General features: G+C 29.8%; 1 protein-coding gene across 1 annotated transcript in view; it reads right to left on the reverse strand.

Moving 5' to 3' along the window:
* The window catches only part of LOC143197460 (uncharacterized), a 342542-nt gene that overhangs the window by 265116 nt on the left and 63383 nt on the right, over positions 1-14043 (reverse strand). The gene's annotated exons all lie outside the window — the stretch shown is intronic.

The raw sequence follows: 14043 nt of genomic DNA on the forward strand, positions 1-14043 counted from the left end.
ACAAAGTTTTGTCACATTTTCCATACACATAGTCAGGAAAATTTGCGAATTTTGCCCATTTTCATGAATTTTGTTGTCATTTCTGTTGAAATAATCACAGGTTAATGAAAACTGCATGGTTTATAAAGAATTTTACGCCGAATCGAATGTTACTATAGCATTTTCCGTGTAGCCTTTGGGTTTTTAGTTATCCGATGAAAAACGTATTATCAAAAAATTGGTGGATTTCTATTAAAACCTCATACCTTAAAAACTATATAAAACTATATACTCTACATTTTTGGAGTTCTATCTTAATCAGAGAGATACAAAATTATATATCGTCATCAAAATTACAATTTTTGTCCATTTTCAAGATTTTTTACTCTAATTTCCATTGAAATAATATACTCTGAACGATAAACATGTTCCAAAGGATGAAAACGACACCAGGAAAGAGATTCTGAGATCACCTCAAACAAAAAAAAAACGAGAGAAAACGAGAGAAAATCAAGATCGACCGACAAATTAAAATTTATGGCAATAATTAATGTTTAATTAAAGAAAATTCTATTACATCCAGATTGGAGTAGCAGCGTAAACTTCCACGTTAAAATTCCACTAGAGTTAACAAAGTTCTTGAGCAGCCAGCAACGCTAATATTTCGATGCATCTTCTTACTTTTAAAGCAGCTAATTACATTATGATGAAATTCGCGAATTAATTGGATACCGACTTAATATTGACAGGTTAAGGGGGATGTTTAACACTAGAATACACCGGATCCCTATTTGCAATAATCCCTTATTTGAAATTCCGACTATATTAGGGTCAGACAACGACAAGAATTATTAAACGTTTTTCTTTTCGAAACATAATTACTTTTAACCGTCTCCCAGGAACATTGACTTATTGACTAATTAAGATGTTCTTAATTAAACGTTTATTTCTATAAGAAGTACTTCCGAGAAAGATCAAAATAATTTTTAGGAACGTTTAAACGAAAACAATTCGTTATTAAAGCTTTCGAGATAAAGGCACATTGATAAAAGAAAAAGTTAGATTCAACCAGGCATTATTAAGGGGTTAGAGATTTCTAAATCTAAGTTTCTAAGTATATTTTTATTGGAAATATTTTTATTGTATTGCACCGGCACTGAATATTAGTAAAAAATAATATAATTTTGGATTCACCGAAAAGAAAGTGTCTACATATCTTGTTGTTAGTTCTATTCGATTTGTGAGGCTATGATTTCAACAACAGCGAGAAAGCTATACAAGCAAGAACTGTCTGGACCTGTAGAAAGGATTGTCTACAATAACACCCTTTGGTCGCAATGAACTTCATCAGAGACACAGAAGAAGTAATTAACAAATATTGAAATTGTGAACTAGTGTTAGATTGGAAACTAACAGTTTAGTTATTGACTTGAATGGTGATTCAGAATGTAACAGTAATTGAATGCAACTTTTTGGGTGTGGGATTATGATTCAAAGCTGACAATACCAACAACAACTAAGGGTTAGTACAAAATTAATGTACGATAACTGTAAAAAATTATATTGTAGAGTGTAAATGATTTATGTGTGCAATTGTTCACAATATACATGAGCATTTGGTTAAAACAATTGAAGAGAGAATGGATACTAACTTTATTGCAGATATGATAAATGCCTTAGGGAGAATGCATTAAATATAATTTTGTCAAGAAAAATATGTACAGATAGTAATAGAAGAAGTACAGTGATATTAGAATAACTTAACAAGGAAACACAGCAACGAAGGAAACAATAACTAAACATAAAAAAAGTAAATATGCTCTCTAATGAAAATAAAATACATTACTTATATAAAAAAATTAATTAGGTGGATTAGACCTCCAGGGGACATCATAGATGGTTTAGAAAAGAGTTCACTGTAAATATAAGAAAATGACTCTAACTTAAAAAATATGGTGGCTATATAATTGACCGTAATTTAAATCCTTCGATAATATGTACCTTAAATATACTATAATGTTAAAATAAATTATATTTTAATAACATTTTTGTTTCATTATTATTTTTACATTAGAATGTTGTCATATATCAAAGCTAAAACAAAGTAAAAGCCAAATGCGGCAACATTGCCCCGTTGTGACGCCATAAATTAAGATGACGTGAGTTCAGTGCCATTCTGGATAGACTATATGAACGTAGCTGACTGTTGGAATAAAACAAATTGCAAAGGATAACTCGAAACTCGATCATTTGTTATGACGATCTGACGATAAATCGGATATGAAGGCATGGTGTTGAAAATTCAGCAATACGACAATATAACCGGCTAAAAATCTAATATATCATGGGATTTACTTTTGGTCTGTTTCCGAAATAGAATCCGGTCATAAAGCGCTTAGTTCTGAAAACGTTTCTCTTTACTATTAAAAGTTTTAAACAGTTTGTAAAAGTTTCAAATTTGACCAAACAGTTTTCTACTGAGTCATCAGAGGACGAAAACTTCGTTTTATCTTACGTTAGCTGCCAAGATGTAGTGGTAACCTAATTTCTCAACTTTTATCTATCGAACTTTGTCAAAAAAAAGAAAGTTTTTCGCCTGAGGCAGATTGCATATATTACAACACATTATTCAGTTTTAATAAGGACTAATTTTTTTCCTCAATAAGGAATTTTTTTAAATGCCATTGAATAACTTTTTAATTTAAAATGATAGTTCATTCCTTTTTGCAAATAAAGCTAACATTTTATTGATATTGGTGTAGAAGACGGTTATATTGTCCCAGTTTAAATATTGTACTGCCCTGATGACTGATGACGCGGAAAACAGATATATAAAATCTGCAGAAAGCAAATATCTCTGCAAACAAATTTCTGCAGTTATTTGAATGAACATAATGCGGGAAAATTGCAAATATTGTAAATATTTTTACGCTGAATTGAGTGGTATTAAAATAAATTTTATAGAACATTTAGTTCTTAAGCTATACAATGAAAAATATTTGAAAACTGAATGGATTTGTATTATTAACCAATATGTTAAAAACTATTAATATGGATTTTTCTTTCTTTTACCACAAAATTCATATCTTTGTTTTTTTACAGAGGTTTTTCTTAGTTCGAGATATAAAAACATTCGGCATTTTTATTATTTTCAGCTTTGACATTTCCGTTAAAATAATTACAGGTTAAATAAAATAACAGGAATAATAAGGACTTTTTGTCAGACATCTTTAAAACTATATTTCTACACCAACTTAACACGGATTTTCGTTTATTTATTATTTTAAAAGCCCATCAGCCTCTTGGTATATTTAGGGTCGAGTTACAATGTCTTTTTAAATAAAGTATACATAAATGACATTCAAAAATAATATACTGTACAAATCACAATAGCGAAGAATTACAAAAGGTGTATCAATCCAGAGGCCGTTAAATAGTTTAAAAGCATATCCAAATGCTTGGGTTGGACCAGCTGTTTTAATGGCCTTGGCATTCGGAGCTGCTGTCTCAGTACCTAAAACTTTTCACACTCCAGAAGGATGCGCTCTGTTGTGTTTGGCATTCGTCATATTGTGGAGGATCTCTTCCTTTTAACAGATGCTCATGCGTTAGTCTGCTATGCCCTATTCGCAGCCAAGTTTCGTTTATTTAATCCCAAAGTACATATATTCTGAGAGTTTGACCTTCATCGTTCTTTATCATGAAAATTTGCAATTTTTGCCAATTTTCAAACTTCTTGCTGCCATAGCCGTTAAAATAGTCAGATGTTAATGAAAGTTTCAGGGATATAAAGAATTTTACGCTGAATCGAATGGTAGTATAACAATTTTGCATCCAAACTTTTCATTCTTAGTTATTCGATAAAAAATGTATTTTCAAAAAGTGAGTGGATTTCTTCTTTTAATGGCCCTTATCATAAAAACTACTATAAACTCTAGAGCAACTCTACATGGATTTTCGATTATTTTACGCCAAAATACATATATTTTGAGAGTTTTATCGTAACCTGAGAGATAAAAAATATTGGAACTTTTTCCAGTCCATTCTTTGCCATTTTTATAGATTTTTGTTGCTATTTTTACTTAAATCGTCGTAGGATAAAGAAACTCACAAGGATTATAAGGAATATTACGGTGAATCGAATGATTGTACATGGATTTTAATACAGATTTTATCTTATAAGATATGCAATTAAACATGATTTTTTTACGATTTTACGGACAACTTTTTACGGATTATTTACAAGCAGTCAGTAAAAATACAAAGGAATAATTCCCCCTTCCCAAAAAACTTCTTCTTTCACTAATCAAGAATTATAATTTCGAAATAATCTGAGCATTGGGTTGTTGAACAATATCGGGAAAGGGAACGAGACTGATTAGCTTGAAAGTCAGGTAGAAGTGAGTAAAACAGAAATGCGACTAACTTTCCTCAATTAAAATTAAGGAAGGAACATAATTGGATATAAATTATGAATAAAAATATGATTAATTTTAAATGTGGCCATTGTTTGGTAGAGAGAGAGAGAGAGTAGACGTGAGCTGAAAAGGAAAAAGCATTGTTACAAGATGTCAAAATTCACTACTTCAATCGTATTAATTGTTCACAGTAGAGTAGCATCAATAGTTTGGTAAGTTTCAAGTAGCCAATGACTCACAATTCCTTTAATTGTTTGGTTTTCATTGAAACGTTCACAAAAGCTTTAAAATAGGGAAGAAAATATTTAATTTTTGCTGCCATTTCCGTTTAAATAATCATAAATTAATAAAAATTGTAGGGTGTATAAAGAATTTTAAGCCGAATGAATGGTAGTATAATATTTTTTCTGTAGCCTTTGGGTTTTTAGTTATTCGATGAAAAATTTATTATTAAAAAATTGGTGGATTTCTATTAGAACCTCCTATCTTAAAAACTATAAGCTCTGGAACAATTTAACTTGGATTCTCGTTTCTTTCGCCTCAAAATTAATATATTTGGGCGTTTTATCTTAACCTGAGCATAGTCAGGAAAATTTGCAATTTTTGCCCATTATCATGAATTTTGTTGTTATTTCTGTTGAAATAATCACAGTTTAATGAAAATTGCAGGGTTTATAAAGAATTTTACGCTGAATCGAATGGTAGTATAGCATTTTCCATGTAGCCTTTGGGTTTTTAGTTATTCGATGAAAAACGTATTACCAAAAAATTGTGGATTTCTATTAAAACCTCATACCTTAAAAACTATATACTCTAGAGAAATTTAACATGGATTCTCGTTTCTTTCGCCTCAAAATTAATATATTTTGGGCGTTTTATCTTAATCTGAGCGATACAAAATTTTGCCACATTTTCCATACATATAGTCAGGAAAATTTGTGATTTTTTCCCATTTTCATGAATTTTGTTGTCATTTCTGTTGAAATAATCACAGGTTAATGAAAATTGCAGGGTTTATAAAGAATTTTACGCTGAATCGAACGGTAGTATAGCATTTTCCATGCAGCCCTTGGATTTTTAGTTATTCGATGAAAAACGTATTATCAAAAAATTTGTGGATTTCTATTAAAACCTCATATCTTAAAAACTATATACTGTAGAGCAATTTAACATGGATTCTCGTTTCTTTCACCTCAAAATTAATATATTTTGGGCGTTTCATCTTAATCTGAGCGATACAAAATTTTGCCACATTTTCCATACATATAGTCAGGAAAATTTGCGATTTTTGCCCATTTTCATGAATTTTGTTGTCATTTCTGTTGAAATAATCACAGGTTAATGAAAATTGCAGGGTTTATAAAGAATTTTACGCTGAATCGAATGGTAGTATAGCATTTTCCATGTAGCCTTTCGGTTTTTAGTTATTCGATGAAAAACGTATTATCAAAAAATTGGTGGATTTCTATTAAAACCTCATACCTTAAAAACTATATACTCTAGAGCAATTTAACATGGATTCTCGTTTCTTTCGCCTCAAAATTAATATATTTTGGGCGTTTTATCTTAATCTGAGCGATACAAAATTTTGCCACATTTTCCATACATATAGTTAGGAAAATTGGCGATTTTTGCCCATTTTCATGAATTTTGTTGTCATTTCTGTTGAAATAATCACAGGCTAATGAAAATTGCAGGGTTTATAAAGAATTTTAGGCTGAATCGAATGGAATTTTAGCATTTTTTGTGTAACCTTTGCGTGTTTAGTTATTCGATGAAAAATACATTTTCAAAATATTTGTGGATTTCTATTAAAACCTCATATCTTAAAAACTATAGACTCTAGGGCATTTTAACATGGATTTTCGTTTATTTCGTTTTATCTTAATCTGAGAGATGCAAAGTTTTGCCACATTTTCCATATATATAGTCGAATGATATAATATAATGAGTAAAACAGCAACCCGAATAAATTTCATCTATTAAATACAAAAAAGGAACATAATTGGATATAAGTTATGTATAAAAATATGATTAATTTTAAATGTGGCTATTCTTGTGTGGAGAGGGAGAGAGGATGCGTGATCAGAACGAGAGAAAACATCGTTACAAGATGTCAAAATTCTATTTTCAGTGGGCGTTCGTGGAGGATCCTAGCCTGGTGGAAAATATATTGTGTGCACGTGAGCCCACTTCTTTCGTTGGTCTAATAAAATCGTCGTCGATCGCCATAAAACAAAGGCATTTATTAACTAGGCAGACAATAACGAAACAGGGTCTAACGTGTGACTTAGAGTGACGGGCTAGCCTCGAATTCGGTTGGTATGCGACACGCTAGAAGGCCTATCAGGAAAACCGCAGGGGGTTTTGGCTTCAATGGCGTTCGTCCAGGGCCAGAGTGAGGTCGGTCACCCTTTTAGAAAACCTCCACGGATAATCTATCAAGATAATGGCGTTTTCTCTTAATCTCTCGCTAAACCGTGTTGTTATTTCCGATTAAAATACGGACAATTTTTATTTAATATTATTCGACCTTTCACGATCTGTTTATTTGCTTTTATATTTGCATTTGCATTACTAGTTAATTATAATTATAAATTAATTTTAAAGCATTTATCAGGAATAGTGGAAAGCCACTACAGAATTTTTTAAAAGAAGTCGCTAAACTGAAGTTTTTTTTAATTATTATTGAATTATTACATTGTTACTAGTCGTTTCAAAATTTCAGGGTTTATAAAGAATTTTACGCTGAATCGAATGGTACTATAAAAATTGTGGTACAATCTTTGGGATTTGAATTATTCGATGAAAAGTGTAATTTCAAAAAATGAGTGAATTTCGGCATGTGCGACATATCTTAAAAACTAAAAGTTCTAGAGCAATATAACATGGATTTTCGTTTATTTTATCACAAAATGCATATATTTTAAGAATTTTATCTTAATCTGAGAGATAAAAAAAACTAACAATTTTTCCATGTATATAGTCATGAAAATTTGCGATTTTTGTCCATTTTCGATATTTTTGCTGTCACTTCCGTACAAATAATCACAAGTTAATCAAAATTTCAGGGTTTATAAAGAATTTTACGCTGAATCGAATGGTACTATAGAAATTGTTGTACGATCTTTGGGATTTTAATTATTCGATGAAAAGTGTAATTTCAAAAAATGAGTGAATTTCGGCATGTGCGACATATCTTAAAAACTAAAAGTTCTAGAGCAATATAACATGGATTTTCGTTTATTTTATCACAAAATGAATATATTTTAAGAATTTTATCTTAATCTGAGAGATAAAAAAATCTGGCAATTTTTCCATGTATATAGTCATGAAAATTTGCGATTTTTGTCCATTTTCGATATTTTTGCTGTCACTTCCGTACAAATAACCACAAGTTAATCAAAATTTCAGGGTTTATAAAGAATTTTACGCTGAATCGAATGGTACTATAGAAATTGTTGTACGATCTTTGGAATTTTAATTATTCGATGAAAAGTGTAATTTCAAAAAATGAGTGAATTTCGGCATGTGCGACATATCTTAAAAACTAAAAGTTCTAGAGCAATATAACATGGATTTTCGTTTATTTTATCACAAAATGCATATATTTTAAGAATTTTATCTTAATCTGAGAGATAAAAAAAACTAACAATTTTTCCATGTATATAGTCATGAAAATTTGCGATTTTGGTCCATTTTCGATATTTTTGCTGTCACTTCCGTACAAATAACCACAAGTTAATTAAAACTTCAGGGTTTATAAAGAATTTTACGCTGAATCGAATGGTACTATAGAAATTGTTGTACGATCTTTGGGATTTTAATTATTCGATGAAAAGTGTAATTTCAAAAAATGAGTGAATTTCGGCATGTGCGACATATCTTAAAAACTAAAAGTTCTAGAGCAATATAACATGGATTTTCGTTTATTTTATCACAAAATGCATATATTTTAAGAATTTTATCTTAATCTGAGAGATAAAAAAAACTAACAATTTTTCCATGTATATAGTCATGAAAATTTGCGATTTTTGTCCATTTTCGATATTTTTGCTGTCACTTCCGTACAAATAATCACAAGTTAATCAAAATTTCAGGGTTTATAAAGAATTTTACGCTGAATCGAATGGTACTATAGAAATTGTTGTACGATCTTTGGGATTTTAATTATTCGATGAAAAGTGTAATTTCAAAAAATGAGTGAATTTCGGCATGTGCGACATATCTTAAAAACTAAAAGTTCTAGAGCAATATAACATGGATTTTCGTTTATTTTACCACAAAATGCATATATTTTAAGAATTTTATCTTAATCTGAGAGATAAAAAAAACTAACAATTTTTCCATGTATATAGTCATGAAAATTTGCGATTTTGGTCCATTTTCGATATTTTTGCTGTCACTTCCGTACAAATAACCACAAGTTAATTAAAACTTCAGGGTTTATAAAGAATTTTACGCTGAATCGAATGGTACTATAGAGAAATTGTTGTACGATCTTTGGGATTTTAATTATTCGATGAAAAGTGTATTTTGAAAAAATTACTGAATTTCGACTTATGCGACATATCTTAAAAACTAAAAGTTCTAGAGCAATATAACATGGATTTTCGTTTATTTTACCACAAAATGCATATATTTTAAGAATTTTATCTTAATCTGAGAGATAAAAAAATCTGGCAATTTTTCCATGTATATAGTCATGAAAATTTGCGATTTTTGTCCATTTTCGATATTTTTGCTGTCACTTCCGTACAAATAACCACAAGTTAATCAAAATTTCAGGGTTTATAAAGAATTTTACGCTGAATCGAATGGTACTATAGAAATTGTTGTACGATCTTTGGGATTTTAATTATTCGATGAAAAGTGTATTTTGAAAAAATTACTGAATTTCGACTTATGCGACATACCTTAAAAACTAAAACTTCTATGCAATATAACACCGATTTTCGTGTATTTTACCACAAAATTCATATATTCTAAGAGTTTTATCGTAATACAAAAAATAAAAAACATTGACTAATCCTAAACATCATATTTCATCGTCATTATTAATTTCCCAACATTTAACAAGCAATATAACTCACACGATTATTGATTTCGTACATCCGAATTAAGAAGATTGTTGCTTTTGAACAAAGTGAATATTATTTTGGATAATTCATATAACTTTCCAGACAATCCAATATATTCCCACCTCATAAACTATTTAAATCATAGTTGTTGGATAAACGATAAACTAAAATTAGGGTAAACTAAAACACGAACTAAAATAACAGTTTATTAAGTTATATAGCCGCATTCGCTTTGATAACAACGTACTGGTATAATTAATATTTATAAAATATATTGTTTAAGTAACGCTGTACGTATTTTAAATGAAACTACGTTTTTTCTCTCATCAAAGTAAGAAAGTGTATTTTTTTTATTTCAGTAACAGTTTTTGTTAGCGCAGATGCATATTCAAAGTTACGTATACAAAGTGATCTGCTGAATTTGAAGCTCTATACAGTTACATGTGTTCTAGAAAAGCCAAAATTAAAACAAACAACTATCACTAAAATATTTTTGTCACTTTTATCATCATCACTTGCATTTATAGGAGAAACGTTCCAGCAGATCCCAATTAAAATATTCTGAAACTTTGGATCGTATTCTGCATTAATATTCAGAAAGCAAGTGAAGTAATTGTTATAAAGTACGGAGAATAGATAATTTAACACTAAAACGAACAATAATTTGGCTCTCTACTCTCGATCAAAATAAAGAACATACACACACCGGGTTGACTCTTTTAATTGCTCCTCAAAATCAACATTTAATTCACGTAAGGGCAGTAAGTTTCAGGAATATCGTCCTCAAGAGAAAACAAACTTCGCTCGGACTAATAACTTATAGAGGGAGTGTAAATGAAAACCTTTGAGGGCTCAACGACTAATTTCATCACCTCTGTGACCTAATTTACTACTACGTACTCGTTTTCGGTATTTAAAACAACTAGTAGCCGAAATTTCAACTTCATGCCTTATATTAATTTTGTTACTTCTTTAAATATCAATCATTAATCAAATGTCAATATAAAATGCCCTTTTTAAAATACCAATTACTGATTCATAAATTATTCTTCCATTAAAATAATACATTGAATCATTGAAACCTTATAAGGGACATTTCATTGCTTCTAATTGTGTGTTAGAGTGTTGCCAGATTTCAAAAGTTATACGTGAATCTACAGTAAAAAAAGTAAAACTGGCAACATCGCTTGGTTACATTAACAGGTTGCCTTTCTATGTAGGCTTTCGATTTTATTAAAAATTTCACCATAGAAAGATAAACTGATAAACTTATGTAATGATCAAGCCAAAACTATTTTAACCTGTATTAATTAACACAAAAAGGGTTATTCAAACATGTGTTTCATATATACTCAATCCCAAAGGCATAAAGAGAAAGCGAAACAACCATAACAATAAACTGCTTCTCGCCAGCAAATTTGTTAATAACTTTATCAAAATATCACTTCTCATAAAATAATACACTGAACCATGCTTGTATTTTGTGTTACAGTGCTGCCAGAGTTTAAAAATTATACGTGAGTCTATCATTAAAAAAAGTAAAGCTGGCAACATCGCCTACTTTTCCGAACGTACTGTTAAAACATACATGGTGAAATTAACAGGTTGCTTTTCTATCTGGGCTTTTGATTTTATTAAGAATTTAACTATAGAGAGATAAATTGACTATTGTATATAATGAATGATCTAGCCAAAATTATTTTTAACTTGTATTAATTAACACTAAAAAGGCGTGAGCTATTCAAACATGTGTTTCATGTGTAATCAATCCCAAAGGCAGTTAACATTTGTACAAAAGAGTAACAACCCTTTCATCTATCATGATCCATAAAGAGAAAATGAAACAACTGTAACAATAAACTGCTTCTCGTCAGCAAAATTATCAATAACTTTATCAAAATATCGCTTCTCATAAAATAATACAGTGAATCATGCTTGTATTTTGTGTTACAGTCCTGTCAGGTTTTAAAAATTATACGTGAGTCTATCATTAAAAAAACTAAAGCTGGCAACATCACCTACTTGTCCCAACGTAGTGTTAAAACATACGTGGTGAAATTAACAGGTTGCTTTTCTGTCTGGGCTTTTGATTTTATTAAGAATTTAAGTATAGAGAGATAAATTGACTATTGTATGTAATGAATGATCTAGCCGAAATTATTTTTAACTTGTATTAATTAACACTAAAAAGGCGTGAGCTATTCAAACATGTGTTTCATGTGTAATCAATCCTAAAGGAAGTTAACATTTGTACAAAAGAGTAACAACCCTTTCATCTATCATGATCCATAAAGAGAAAATGAAACAACTGTAACAATAAACTGCTTCTCGTCAGCAAAATTATCAATAACTTTATCAAAATATCGCTTCTCATAAAATAATACAGTGAATCATGCTTGTATTTTGTGTTACAGTGCTGCCAGGTTCTAAAAATTATACGTGAGTCTATCATTAAAAAAAGTAAAGCTGGCAACATCGCTTACTTGTCCGAACGTACTGTTAAAACATATATGGTGAAATTAACAGGTTGCTTTTCTATCTGGGCTTTTGATTTTATTAAGAATTTAACTATAGAGAGATAAATTGACTATTGTATATAATGAATGATCTAGCCAAATTATTTTTAACTTGTATTAATTAACACTAAAAAGGCGTGAGCTATTCAAACATGTGTTTCATGCGTAATCAATCCCAAAGGCAGTTAACATCTGTACAAAAGAGTAACAACCCTTTCATCTATCATGATCCATAAAGAGAAAATGAAACAACTATAACAATAAACTGGCTTTTATCAGCAGTTAGTCACGATACATTTTCGAATATGATCCGGAATGATATGAAGCTTTTTAATTAAGATGAATCGTTCATACAATTTCTCGTTTTTTCCAGTCCAACGGACGAAAGAGAGAAAAAAATAAATAAATTGAAATATAATGAATAACATTTTTTGGTTCCTTAGAGAGAGACGCCCCCGACCAAAAAAAAGAACGATCCGAAAACATTTTCATCGTTAATGTTCGATTTCAATTTGGCATCAAAATTTCTGACGAATATACTATTTCGGTAAATAATTTTCTAATAAAAGCGAAGAGCCTGAGGTATTTTGGGTTTCTTGGACTGACGCTGCTAAGTAAACATTAATATTCAGGGAACAAAAGGGTGGTTTATTACAAAGGGTCGAATTCTGATGGATAAGGAATTACAAGAGGAATAAAATATCTTAAGAGGGTAGAACTGCGTTTCGGGCAAAACATGTCTTGATTAGTGAATTAGTTTTACTGATGAAAACGACATAATTGCTTCTCGCTTATTTTTCAATCATTTTATTACGTGGACAATTTACGCCAACTGATATTTATGTTATTTTTATCATTAAAATTCGTCAAAAAAATTAAAAACTTTAGATTTCTCCATCCACCATATGATCCAGACATCTCTACCTGCGACTATAACTTATTTCTATATTTATCTAAAAAACAGTGGTATAAAAGATATTTTAAAGAATTCTAAATAAAAAAAGACTTTCAAATGAATGTTTTTGTAAAATTTGGACTGGAAATACTGTATTGAATAAGTATGATAAGTATATAAGAAAGGTAAAATTATTTCAACATATATTTTACAAAGTATCAATGATCAAGTAGAACTTTCTGTTTTTTGCTCCTTGTTATGAACTTCCAAAGATCCATAAATAAAAAACAAAAAATTTATTGAAGAAAATTGTTAAAGTACTTGTAAAATAAATAATTCATAAATGATCCTCTATTAATAACTTAATATATTTCCAACTAAAATAAGAGTCCAATATAATACGAGTTAAAAAAGTTCTAAACGCTGTTTGCTGATATATAATGTAATTTCATTACGTTTTCTTTTTTTGGCAAATAAATAGTTACTGAGTTATTTTAAGACTTCGATAATATGATTGATATATCTATGATATCGATGCTAATTGTTAGATCAGAAACGAAATGCGCGGTGTGGTTTGACTATTATGTAAAAACAAGTTTTGATGTGTTGGGAATGAAGAGGGTCGGACTCAGAAGGTCACTAGGTCCAAAAGCTGGCGTCTCCGGAGATGGAGGATAAAGCCGATCTTGACTAATACAAAAATGAAGAATGATACGGGTCTCGTAGATTATCGGTAGATTTATCGACGTAACGAGTAGTGAGTAACCGCGTACCACTGGTACCTGTCGATATAAATCATTAAGAGTGTACGAAACCATGACATCACACAGACGTCATAATTATTCTAGCATTTCAGAATTTATTTTAAATTTAAATATTGAAATACATTATTATTCACGACGTTTTTTAACAAGTAATTTTTAAATTATTATATGAATAAGTACTTTATTTATTTTCGTTCTAAATATATTATGGAAATTAGAGCTTTTGGTCATTGTTATTAACTCCCAAAAGTTCGGCAAATAAAAAAAACAGACAATTTGTTAAAGAAAATTGTTATTAAAGTGCCCGTAAAATTATTTATTCATGAATGATCTCTATTAATAACTTAATATATTTCTGACTAAAATAAGAGTCCAGCGTTATTCGAGATA

Source organism: Rhynchophorus ferrugineus, unplaced genomic scaffold (assembly GCF_030347505.1).
Source record: "Rhynchophorus ferrugineus isolate W39M unplaced genomic scaffold, kcgeb_rfMv2 rfM5, whole genome shotgun sequence".
Lineage (NCBI taxonomy): Eukaryota > Metazoa > Arthropoda > Insecta > Coleoptera > Curculionidae > Rhynchophorus > Rhynchophorus ferrugineus.